This window comes from Cotesia glomerata, linkage group LG1, assembly GCF_020080835.1.
Source record: "Cotesia glomerata isolate CgM1 linkage group LG1, MPM_Cglom_v2.3, whole genome shotgun sequence".
NCBI classification, from domain to species: Eukaryota; Metazoa; Arthropoda; class Insecta; order Hymenoptera; family Braconidae; genus Cotesia; species Cotesia glomerata.
In genome coordinates, this window is record NC_058158.1 from 22,311,987 (window position 1) to 22,326,352 (window position 14,366).

The following is a 14,366-nucleotide window of genomic DNA, read 5'->3' on the forward strand; positions in this document are numbered from 1 at the left end:
TGCCGGTGTAATGATTAGTGATTCACATTATTTCAATACATATCCGATGCTTGCCGTACCTCCACTATCCACCTAAATCCTGATAATCACGATCCATATAGTGATGAGAGCGATACTTTTGTGTCCGTGAGAATAATATTAATAATAAGCAACTATATTGTGCCTAAATTTTTTTTGTTGACTACACAAGTAATTAATTTTTCAAAAACACTAACATTGCGGTCTTTTGTGTATACAAACATCTATGACAAATGGGAAGATTTTAGTTCGAGTCCCAATGTAAACTGGTCGAATTTTTTTTTCATTTCATCTATAAATTTCTTTTGTAAAAGCCCATTTTCCTTTTTTTCTGTTTATCATTTTATCCTATTCGACGTAAATTTGAATTTATGGATAACAATAAAATAAAATTCTATGGCAATTAACGGAAGAAATATTTTGAAATCCTACTAACTCGGTAAATGTACCTATTTCTTATAATCGCATATTAATATTTTAATGAATCGTCGAAAATTCTGAAAATTCTCAAGAATTACTCTTTTTAGGTCCTTTAATGGCAATATTCTTGAGATAAGGACTTATCAAGGTAGTACGATTATTTGATAAACAGTAAAATGCCCAAAGGGATATAAAATCAGTTGCTTAGTAAAAAATGTAACTTAACCTCCAAGATTTTAGTTAAACTTTAACTATTTTGAAAGTTTTCATAAAAACCATACATATTTATAAATGCAGTCAATCATAAATTATTGTGACTCTTATGATTTATATATATTAGGGTGTTTCAATTTTAGGCGACTTTTTTTTTTCAACGAAAAAACAGGCTGAAAACTTGCATGAAGGTGAGAACAGAAGCATGTTCAAAGCGAAGCTCTTAATCCACAGATTCGATAGAATCTGGCGCCAAGTTCCGTTCAAATTCGTTGTAAACGGAGCGCGAGACTACCGACTGTGTTTACTGTAAGCAGAACGGTATTTTGAGGTTGCAAAATTTTATTTAATTCTACGGTACTTCTTGTTCCTAAATTTTATATTATAACAGTAATTCATGCTTTATTTTACTGATATTAATTAATTATATTCAATTATAACAATTAATCTACTTGAAATTATTAAATTTTATCAGCACAAACTATAGCAAGCTCAAAAATTTCGATCCTGACTTTTTTTCTATGTAAAAAGTGACATGCCACATACTAAATAATTCGAGAATTCATGGTAATCTTCCAATAGATGGGAAACTACAGTTAAAAAAATACATTTCACAGCTTGCATCTACATCCGCCAGGGTGCGCTGGAATTGTTTTTACATAAACTGTAGCTTCAAGGGGATAGTTTGCTATAAAAAATGCAGCCAACGCGAGATTTAAGTTGGTACCAATTGTAAATTTTTATTATAATTACAAAAAATACTAAAATCTGAACAAAAACAGTTTCACTGTAAAAAAATCGCGCCAAGTCCACGTTCATAAGACTATCAAGATAAAAAAATTTCTTTTTTCTTTACAAAAAGATATAAAATAAAAAAATTAAAAAATCCAAGTAACCGATATGATTGTATTTGATTTTCGGAAATTAAAAAAAATTTTATTGTAAATTTGAAAATTAAAAAAAAAATTTTAGAACGTACTTGGTGTGCGTCATTGTGTATTTCAATTTTTTTAAAGTCCTAGTAAATAGATTTTACAAATTTCATTAAAAGTAAAATATTTTGCAACCACGCACACTAAATACGCTCGATTATTCGTTAATTCATTCAAGAGTTATTGCACTTCGAAAGTTCAAAAAATAGTGTTCTTTGAAACTTTTATCAGACTTTTGACTTGAAGAGCTCATAAATGCAATTTTAAGCGCTTAGATATGGAATTAGCGGAAGTTACAGGGATGGCCTTTAGGGTCAACCGTTTTCCAGATTTTTTTGTGATAAATGAGCGTTATAAGACGTGCACTTTTCTGATTTTCCAAACATATCTTTCCCTCTGTGTAGAGTAATAAATTGATGATTCCGTGAAAATTTTTAAAAATTCAATTCATTAAACTCGGGTCATAATTTTCTTACAGTAAATGAAATAAAGAAGAAAAAAATTTGATACATGAGTAATTTTTTTTTTAGCTTTATGAAAATGTTAGCGCATCAGAACCAATTTTACATATAAAAATAATTTTTAAGACAGTAATAAATTAATTTGTATCAGTTTAATACTTGAATAATCAAAATTTTATACATTTAGAAGTTTACGTCTGAATAACTTTAGAACGGCTGTCTTTATGATAAAAGTGTAAGAGACCTTTTTTGTAGAGCGTTGAATTTTCTACAAGAATATGATATGGACTTATTTATATGAGGTGCGTATGCCGAGCTAGAAAAATAAACAAAAAAAAGAATTTTTTTTTCCTATGTTATTTAAATGGAAAATGAAAAATTAGGGACAGACACCTCTAAATATTAATATTAAGAGCTCCGCTTTGAACAGGCTTCTGTTCTCACCTTTATGCAAGTTTTCAGCCTGTTTTTTCGTTGAAAAAAAAAAGTCGCCTAAAATTGAAACACCCTAATATATATATATATATATATATATATATATATATATATATATGTATATATATATATATATATACAGAGTGTCCCAGAAGTAACGGACGCCATTGTAGCATCTGATAAACAAAATAATTCTGAGACGAAAAGTCGTTAGCCATTTTTTAATCAGACGCATAGATAATTAATTATTGATTAAAATAACGTCCTTTTATGCGTTAGAGAGAGAGCGCTAGTGTCACGTCAAGTGCGTTCCAACGAAGACGCTTGCATGTGTGAATGTGTAAGTAAATATGTGTGACTACTTTAGCTATAGAAACTAGTTAGTCATACAGTTAGTTGTGTCTTTGTTTGGCACATACTTTACTGGACACTGGCGCTCTCTCTCTACTAAATAAAGAGACGTTATTTTTAATTAATAATTAATTATCTATGCGGTTAATTGAAAAATGGCTAAGGACTTTTCGTCTCAGAATTATTTTTTTCATCAGATGCTACAATGGCGTCTGTGACTTTTGGGACACCCTGTATATATATATTAGGGTGTGACAAAATGTAACTCCCGTGGAGAACCTTTTAAAATTGGAATTTTGAGTTCCGCTTTTAACAGGGGCTGTGTTTAGGCATTTCCTGAGATATTTTGGTGTGTGACGATGTATTTGATTTTCATAGAATTTTTTAACAGAAGCTTAGTTTGGGCATTTTCGGCGAAAATTCAAAATTTGGCCGGAAGTGCCCAATCAAATCTCCTGTTAAAAATCCTATAAATAATTAAATGATTCCTCTCACCCCGAAATATCGCAGGAAATGCCGAAACACAGCTGCTGTTAAAAGTGGAACTCAAAATTCCAATTTTAAAAGGTTCTCCACGGAAGTTACATTTTGGCACACCCTAATATATATATATATATATATATATATATATATATATATATATATATATATATATATATATATATATATATATATATATGTATGTATATGTATATGTATATATATATATCATAAAATTAGGTCAAATAATCTATATGTAAGTAAAAGTATGAATGTGGTAAGTGTAATTTTAATTATACCGTAATTTAGCCTTTCAGCACGTACGTCAACTTTCTTGTGATTTTTATTCTGGGAAGAAGCAACTCACGTTCTACGTTAAAGCATTACATATTACCATGAATTACCGAAGATATACAAGCGACTCTGACAAAGACCGAACATGCGATTTTTACGCTTACACTATCCGCGAAAAAATGATTTTGCCTTATCATATATGATTATGTATAGAATATATATAATTATATATGGTATTATATGCAAGTACAATCGTGGTCATTAATTTAAGTATGGTTTTAAGTTTACTGTAAAGTAGCCATTTGTAAACTCGAACGTTTATAAACTATAAATTTGAAAATTAGGTGATAATGTCATTTGCAAAATTAGTCGCAAATAAAAAATCATATTAATGGAATTAGCAAAATGGAAATTTCACAAACACAAATTCAGTCATTTATAAAATAGCGAAAAACAAAAATCTGTGGCTACGTGAATTTAGCCAATTCTTACTGCAGAAACTTGTGAAATTAGCCGATTGTAAACTTTGTGAATTGTAAAATTAGCCGTTTTTAAACTTCTTATAACTCGTGAATGGGTCGGTCGAATCTGCTCTAATTTCCAGAAAAACTAAATTTATGGAAGTCCTTTTAGATGCCTCAAATCTTTTTTTGATCCATCGATCCGTTCAAGAATTACCAAAGATTTAGAAACGGCTAATTTTACAATTCACAAAGTTTACAATCGGCTAGTTTTATAAGTTTCTGCAGTAAGAATTGGCTAAATTCACGTAGCCACAGATTTTTGTTTTTCGCTATTTTATAAATCACTGAATTTATATTTGGCTAAATTTTCATTTCGCTAATTTCATTAATATCATTTTTTATTTTCAGCTAATGTCACAAGTGACATTATCAACTGATTTCCAAATTTAGAGTTAATAAACGTTCTAGTTTATAAACGGCTATTTTTCAATAATATCCCTGTTTAAAAATATTCATTGAAAAAAATATACTATCATGAGATTTTAATTTTTTTCCATAATTTCAAGTGATTTCAATTTCTCAGTATATCTATAGATATATAATTTACATAGAGCGAATTTTTTTAATTTTTTCCAATGAATATTTTTAAACAGGGATTAAAAACATACTTGAATCAATGACCATGATTGTATATTTGGTTATATATAGATCTATATATAAGTATACATAATCATATATAAACTTATATATAATTAGACCTAATTATACTTGACTAATATGAATATATATATTTATATATAGACTCATATATAGTTATATATGAATTGATATATAATTATATATAGACTCATATATAGTTTTATATGAATTGATATATAATTATATATAGACTCATATATAGTTATATATGATTAGATCAAATTATACATGGGTCTATATATAAATAGATATGATTGAACCTGGCTGATACAAGCTCATATATAATCATATATACGTCTATATATGGCCAAATATGATTATATGATAATATATAAGTTTATATATAATTAGATCTGCTCGAACTTTACTAACGTAACTTTATCTATAATCCTGTTTTATTAGAATATTAATAAGTTTGTATATAATTGTTTATAATTATATACAGTTTTGTACGTAATCACATCTGATCAAAATTTCTTTTATGCACAAAAGTTTTTTTTTGGAAATCACAAAAAGTGCAAAATGATGTTTCATTTAATATTTAAATAACTGTGGAATTAAAAATTTGTTACATACCCTATGGGGTGTCTTGATCTGCATTGTTGCTATCTAATAGTTGAATCATTTTTTACTTTATTATTTTAATACATTTGATTTTATAATAAAATTCGGTGAAATGAAAAATTAAGAGTATAAAAATCTATTATAAAATTAATTTTATATAATATTTATGATAAACTGATTTGATACGTTATGTACTTCATAGAATCGATTTTACTTCTAAGATAGCAGCACGGCAGACAGGAACTTCGAGGCACACTGGGATCATGAAAACTAGGCAACATTGAGAGTGCTTAGTAGTTGGATGGGTGACCGGGGGTCTTATAACTATAAATTTAACTTTTACAGTTTTTTTTGTATTTTATTGGTTATAGAGTATTCGGTATGATCAGATCAAGTATTAAATCTATAATTATAACCAAATATTTAATTAGAAATAATTGAATATTGTTATATGTAATTATATCTGGTTATATATAACTTATATATGATTATATATAATTTGACCTGGCCAATTTTTAGATCTAATTATATATAAAGTCTTATATATGATCAGGCAAAATCATTATTTTCCGGGATATTGTTTTCGTAATGATCTAAATGCTCATATTTTTTTTTAAGAAGCGCAGAGCAAATATTTTTTCAGAGAAAATATAACTTTCAAACAAGTTAATCTCTCCGAAGTATCCAAAATTTCGATTACCATTTCAATTTGACAAAAAGTCATTAGCGTTTAAAAAAGAGCTTGATTACCCCTGTTTAAAATTTCCAATAGGATCCCATCAGAAGCGACAAAAGCCACTTAGAAACCCATAAATTTTATTGGTTTCTAAGTGGCTTTTGTCGCTTTTGATGGGATCTTATTGGAGATTTTCAACAGGGACAATGCTCATAACATGAGTGCTGAAGAGTTAAGAGCTATTACTAACATTTGAGTAGTGATTTTAGGCATAAAACGTTTGAATCAAATTTTTAACTGATATTAATACTTTATGTTTATATAATCTTTAAAAATTTTAAATGAATTAACTGAATCACTACTCATAAACTTAGAGTACAAAGTCGAAAAATATTCCATAACTATTTCATTGAGATTAACTCTATAAAGTTTAACAATATAAAATAATTATCAATTTGAGCGAGCGTATTTACTATGAATTCATTCACAAATCATTATTGATAAGCATGTATATGCAGTACTACATGCAATAATAAGTACAATATATATATATATATATATATATCAAATGCAATCATTTAAATAGCATGTATAAATTAGATTATATAAGACAATATTGTATTAAAAAAGTATAGGGTTCTATGCTTATTTAACTTAATTAAAAATACTATAAAGAGTACTAATAATATTATGATAATAATACGTGCAGTTACGATAAAAAAAAAAACAACTAGAATGCGATTATTAATATACCTCTCAAATGTGATCCATTCTCTTCGTATACTTTTTTATTTCAAATTATTTAATTTGAAAATTTTATTTTTGTATAGAAGTAAATTTATCCTTTAATACCTACGTTAATTTTTTAATTTAAATTGTTATTTAATTTTATAATCAATAAAAGAAAAATTGATTTAATTAAATCTCTTGATAAATTTTCTATTTGTAACAGAGATATTATGTTAATGATTAATATCTAAGTAATCTATTACTATGAAACTTTTGGTTAATCTTTTAAAAGATTAAGTCCTAATTGATTCTCACGAGGTTTAAATTCGACATTGTTGACGGTTTCACTTTTAAATAACTGATAAGTAATTGCAAACTTTTCAGCTCTTCTTAATTTAATAGTGAGCAGAAATAAAATGGACAAAAATAACTAAATATAGATTCATAAAAAGAATGAAAATAAATTAAGAAGTAAAAAAAAAAAACCGTAGTGATAATTCATTAAACGGTTGATTATGACAAAAAGTTATCGTTACACAATATTTTAGATTGAAATTGTAACAATTCGAACTGGTTTATTATCTCAAGTTATAGAATTATATTTTACTTTGATAATATTATAATGTTGTCGACTCTTTTATCCGTTAATAAGAATTTTCCTGTAGCATAAATAATTCGGCAAATATATGAAGCGCTTTTCAGAAAATATTTGTAGAACACTGCTACATTATTGATCTTAGTTTAATTTTAAAAAAAATTTTTTTGTTAACAAATTAGATTGTGTTGGAAAAAAATAACTAAAGTAAACTTTTTGGTTTATATTTCAAAAGCATCGTGATTATTTATTCTTATTTAAATTTTTTAACAGGAATTACTTTTAATGTTTGAAACTATTTTAAAGCTGCAATGAAAAATATTCAGAACTACATATTTATAAAAAAAAAGATAGCTTTCCAATTGTTACAGTGATGTAATTTAAGGATTTTATTACTTAATCCTATTCATTGTAAATTTTCTAGTATATTAAAAAAAAAAAAAAAAAAAAAAAAAAAAAAAATATATTGATAACAAAAAACTGATTGGCGTTTACAAATGGCATTTTCATTATAAGTGACTCGAAAAATTTGAATTCTATGAGATCATAAGCAAAAATAAAAAAATAGAATCCTTCGTGTTGTTTATAAAATAAATTTAAATAAAACCTTTTCAACAAATGTTGAATTAAATTTTTTTACTATTAAACCTGTGCTAAACTAACTCGGCAAAAAATGATAGGTATATGATGCAAACACAAAAAATTATAAAATTTTACTGTTTTTATACAGTTTTCGTGTTTGCTTATTATTTCTTACTACTTTTATTTAGAAAAGAAAGGAAAATTTTATTTATTTCAGTCGGAACCATTAGTTTCTATATGATAAGTTCGAGTTAATCTTTAATATTATGTTTTAATAAAAATTGATTGATAATTATTGTAAATTTAAAGTAAAAATGATTAGATAGGAAGAGTTTGGAGTTTTTATGATAAAGAAGGTAGTAAATAAAAATTTTATAGATTGCACATTATAGAAATCGATGTTACTATAGTTCAATATCAGCATATAGTTAACAGTTCTGTAAATTGTATTCGTAGGTGAACTACGTGTTTCTAAAAATATGAATATATTAAACTTAATTTAACTAATTGATTTGACTAAAATTCAGTCTGATTCGTTCAATCTAAATTTGAGTCGCGATGATGATGGGCCTGAATGAGGTATTCATATACCGTAGTTATTTATTTACAAATAAAATAGAAATGTACTCTGACTGTGAAAAACTAATGAGATATCTAGTAATTAGTTAAAACTCTGGAAAAAAAATAAAAAAAAAAAAAAGAAAAAAAAAGATCTAAACATGTCGTCATAACATTATTCTACAAAACATTTATGCTGGTAGAAATTTTTATATTATTTTTTATTTTAAAATATATTTCATTGGAAAATACAAAAATGTAGCTATTAAATAATTATTCATCAAATCATTATAAATGATATGAATTTTTTTTTTATTTGTAAAAGTTTTTAATAATTTTCTAGTGGACCCCTTACTATTTTCTACTGATTTAATTAGCGAGGTGTTAACTGCTGTGTTGCACACTTATTATATGACGTGTATTTAAAATTGAATTTTTCATCAAGAATGGAATATATGATGCATTTGCACATAATTACCATACGATTACAATGCATTAGTCGGAAAACTAAAATAAAATAATAATAGTAATAATAATAAAACAATGTTGTTGATTTTTTTTTTTAATTTAAAAAACTTAATTACATGTAACAATAAGTAATTGAATATAGATAGTGCTTATTATAAATATAAACAACAAAATTTATTATCAGTATATCACAGTGTAAATGGAGTTTTATGTAATCTATACAATGTTAAAGCTCCATAGTATGAATTAAATTACATAAGTGTAATCTTCTAAAGAAGATAATAAAAGTTAGTGTCACTTGTTGTTAATGAAAGCGAGTCGATTTATTGTATCGATCGTAATGTAGGAAATAAAAGAACGATTGTTAGTCAAAGTGGAAAAATGTGGATTTGCATAAAGAATATATGCATTAGAATAATAAGATAGTAATAAATGTATAAAGTATATATGTTCAAATATACTTAGTCGTCGTAATTAAGTCGTTGCAACGCGGGGCTTCGATTTGAGGGACATTGACTCCACGCTTGTGATTAATAGTACAAAGTTGAATATAATAATTATTATATTAAGGAATCATTGCAATGCGTACTAAAAAATAATAATAAAAAAGAAAACTACTTAAATTCAATAATATAGCTGATATTAAGCGTTTCAGATGAAAATTAAGTTCAGAAAGTCATTCCAAGATGATAAAATTTTTAATTTCATCCGTAGTATTCGATCAAAATTATAATATATAAACTATTACTCAACTATATTATTGTAAATTGTTAATAAATACTTAAATATTCATCAAATTTCTGTGAATGCGATAATAATAAACTTGTTGAGAGTGAAAAATTCAACATTTAACTGTAAAATATATCTCAATAATTTATTGATTTATATTGCATTATCTTAGTACAAATACTACCTCACACATTATTGTAATACAGGGTGTACTGAAGTCATAAAAGCATATTAAAGTTCGTGTAAATAGAATTAATTAAAGAATATTAAACGAAAGAGTATCAATCAGTAATAAATAAACTTTTAGATTAAATGACAATTTTTATTTAAAATAAAATTTTATTTCATTTTATACACTACAAATATAGAGAATTATAAGTAAGATTAAAGTCATTGTTAGTTACGTCCATAGATCATCTAATTTTTCAAAAATATATGCTAAGTCAACTTTTTCACAATTACTCTTCTCAGGAATAATGAAAACCAAGTACAAATTACACTATAAAATAGCCAATAAGTCTATCTACAATTATCAATAAATGCAATAGTCACCTTAATAAGTACAAAAATATAAATAGCGCAGCATAAGATATTATGTCGCAAAATAAAATAAATAATATTAAAGTATATACAGAGACTCAACTATAATATACAATAAGTTTTTACGATTTTTCGAATCTCATGTTTTTTATATTTCATAATAATTAATAGAACAAAAACAAATGATTTACGTGATTTGATTATTTTTTTTTTTTTTATTTTCAATACATTCTTATTAAAATTGATATCAAACCTGTTACACTAGTTTTATTATTTTATTTATTTTGTTGGTTATTAGTTAATACATAATCAGAAAATAATTTTAATTTTTGAATTTATTATTGTTATACGTAAAATTATTTGTGAATTTAAAGGCTTTATTATATATTTTCCATAGAAATTCTTATCCTATAAATATATATTTGTTTACAGATAGTTTTATTTATGAACAATATTTTACAAAAATTGTCCCAAAAAGTATTAAGTTAGTTCAAATGAAATATTTTTAAAAAGTAGTCTGCTTTTCACATTTAATTATAAAAGCATTCTCCGAAGCTTATGACAACCTTTTTGTTACGATCCTATTCAAAATAAAAAAAAAATTTTTTTATTATTTTTAATAATTTTTGGTCTTAGGATTGATGATAATTTATTTTTATGCGCTGGACGCTTTCTCTAACATAAATATACTATATAAAATAAGTATCTATCAAATAATCACAACTATACATTTTTGCAAGGTAACATTGAGGAATTTCGGTAAAAAAAAATAAAATATTTATAGAGAATTAATAAGTCCCGATATCGTTGCCCCGCACAGTGACAAAACTATTACATATGTTTTATAATTATTCGATACTATTAAAATAACAAAACTGAGATTTAAGTACATTGGCGTCTTGTTGCCGAATGGGAAGTACCCATTTATTTATTATTTTTATATTAGTTATGAGTTCGATACTCATTGATGTTTTACTTTTAATTGTATTAATATTATTATCATTATTATTGCTACTATGTTTAATATTGTTACTCTTGCTGCTAGTTTTTTATTATTTTATTATAACTGCTATCATTATTATTACAGTAATTAGTACAGCTATCATAATATAAATTATACTTATTATGTGAAATTTTTTTTAGTTATGTTATATTACTAATACATAACTATTTTGTTACTCAGAATTTTCACCATCATTATTTATTTTATATTCTCTTAAGGAGAGTTTTTGTATTATTCGACGTTTTATTCAAATTACAAATGTTGAAATGTTATGTTAAAAAAAGCTGAGTAAATTATAATTAATAATCATCGGCATTAAAAATTAAATTGTAAATCAAGTAAAAATATAACAATATATGATTATTAAATCTCACAATAGTAATAAATATATTATGAGTTGTTGTGTCCATGATTTAATATAATAAATAAGATAGCAGGGAAGTGGACAATGAAATGATGTAAATCAATACATTAATTATTAATTTAGCTAAATTAATAATTAATGTATTGATTTACATCATTTCATTGTCCACTTCCCTTCTATTTTATTTATTATAATAATAAATATTTTTTCAGACGATAAATATTTACGTTATTCGAATAATTTTAAAAGTTTTTTCAGTTTAAATATTGATAAGTTGAAATATAACTTGAAATAAATTATTATTTTCTGTGTTGACTGAATGAAAAACTGAGGAACTTTTAGAAATGAATAAATAGAACTGGATAAGAATATACATAATATAAAAGAGAAACAATAAAAATCTAAAAAAAATAACTATACATTTATCCATAAAATTTAATTTGAAAGGAAACAAATTTACACAAAAACGCAGAATAAATTCTACGTGGTTATTTTATATTGAATTTGTCAAAACTTTTGTAATATTTAATAAAAATTGTTTATCTACTATATAATAAAAAAATATTATTAATTGAAGTTGTAAAACAATTATTTCTAATTTCGATATTTGTTCATTTGTTGTTCGTAATTGAGGAGCTAAACTTCTTTCATTAATTTTCTAAAAATTTTTCCTGAATTTGGTACAAATTTCATAAATTCAAATTTTTATTAGAATATATTTTATTTTTTTGTATTATTATTTTATAGAATTTTTTTTTATTAAAAAAAAAATAAATTAAAAAATACCCTTTTTAAGTTTCGCTTTTCAATTTTAATTCCATTACTGATTTTTTAAATATGTCTTTCTAATCTTTTCAGAAAATGTTTCTCCAGTAGTACACATTTATCCAAATTAATTTTCTTTCGAAAACATCAATTCCTGAATGGAAATTAAAATTTTCTTCGCAATTTGTTAACGGCGATTTTGTGTTCATAACAAATAATTTCACGTACAACATGAATTACATAATAAATATTGCAAGAGTACTCGTCAATTTATATCTTTCTATGAATTTAGATTTCTGGTTTCAACATACTTATTAGTGAGTTATTAAAAATATTTGTGAGGTAGGGGAGAAGGGGATCAATTGAACCACTCGATTTAAAAAATCGAAAAAACGCTTCATGCTCTTAGAATTAGATTCTAATATGTTAAACTCGGATATGATCAAAATTTGAAATCATTGCGATTAATAAATTTTGAAAAATTGAGATTTTCTTATTTTTAGGCATGTAAACTTTGTTTTCGGCTGGTGACAAATTGTTTAATTATATTTCAATTTTTGAATTAATTGATAAAGTTTGAATTGTAGTAGTTATATATACTAATACTTTTAATCCTAAACTTTGTTCATAGAGATATAATAGTTTATTTATTTATTATTTACTATTAATTATTTAAAAATGATATGGGGTCAATTGAACCAGCAGTCCCGGGGACGATTGAACCATACGGAGAAGCATGGGACATGAGCGCGCATCTTGAATCTACGTGAAAAATACTCAGGGAAATAACCTAACAATTTAATGAAATAAATTTATAATGAAAATTATTTTTAAATTGATTTTATACAATATCTGTGCATTAAAAATGTGCAACAGTAATATTATCAAGTAACAATTAATATATTATTTATAAAAAGTTCGGGTTTGAGTTTTAAATATCATTGGTTCAATTGACCCCAAGCAGTGGTTCAATTGCCCCCCGAGCGGGGGTCATTTGAACCTTTTGACGCGTTTGGATAAATTAATAATTTTTAAAAATTCACGTTGTTTATTGACTAATTTATGTATTGATAATGATAGCAGACTTAATAAACTACGATTCCAAGAAAAAAAAAATTATTATTTAGTTTTAATTCGAATAGTAAAAAATTACTAAACATTTTTTGGTTCAATTGACCCCCTTCTCCCCTACTTTAGCATCACGATTGACTCCGACCTTTCAAAGATCTCATATAATGATTTTTACATCGATATGACCGGTGTTAAAAATCCCAGTGATCCATATAGTTAAGGGGGTAGATGCACTCAGAAGCGTAAAAAAAGGTCTATTTTAAAAAATTTATTTTTTACAGTAATTAAGTTTATTTTACAAAATAAATTATACAGAGTTTTTATACAATGCTTTAACTTAATATTTATGAATATATATATATATATATATATATATATATATATATATATTATTTATTAAAATATCGCCATATTGGTTGGATCCTCTCCCGCGGTTAGTGCTTCGCGGTGACCATCACAGCAGCCTTCTAGATCATCTGAATTCGAAAAACCAAGGTGAAACCTTCAGTTTAATAATAAATCCAGTCTTTAATCGAAGCTTTTTTTTTTTTGAAAATTTACAAAATGGTGGCATTCGAAACTTTCGACTCTGATTTTCGATAAAAAGTTAAAAGTTAATTGTTTAAAAAATATAGTAATTGTCAACAAAAATCAATATCCTTTGATTAAAGACTAGTTCTTAATGCCAAAAAGATAATATTAAAATTTCATCAATATCCACCGAATGGTTTTCGAGTTATATTAGTCACCGAATGGAAATACACAGTTTTGATAAAAACGCGTTTAAAGTTTTTGCAGCTGCCGTCCGCTACCTGCTCTAGTCACAACCGAGAGGGTTGTATCTAGAAAACTATTCATCGGATTGACTTGAAATTTTCAGAGAATATTCTTAAAACATCATACTTTAAGAAAATGAAAAAAAAATCGATTTTTCAAAAATTCTAAGTGCATCTAC

General features: G+C 25.3%; 1 protein-coding gene across 2 annotated transcripts in view; it reads left to right on the forward strand.

The window, feature by feature from the left end:
* LOC123270530 (zinc finger protein chinmo) overlaps positions 1-14,366 on the forward strand; it is a 157,778-nt gene that overhangs the window by 118,438 nt on the left and 24,974 nt on the right. The gene's annotated exons all lie outside the window — the stretch shown is intronic.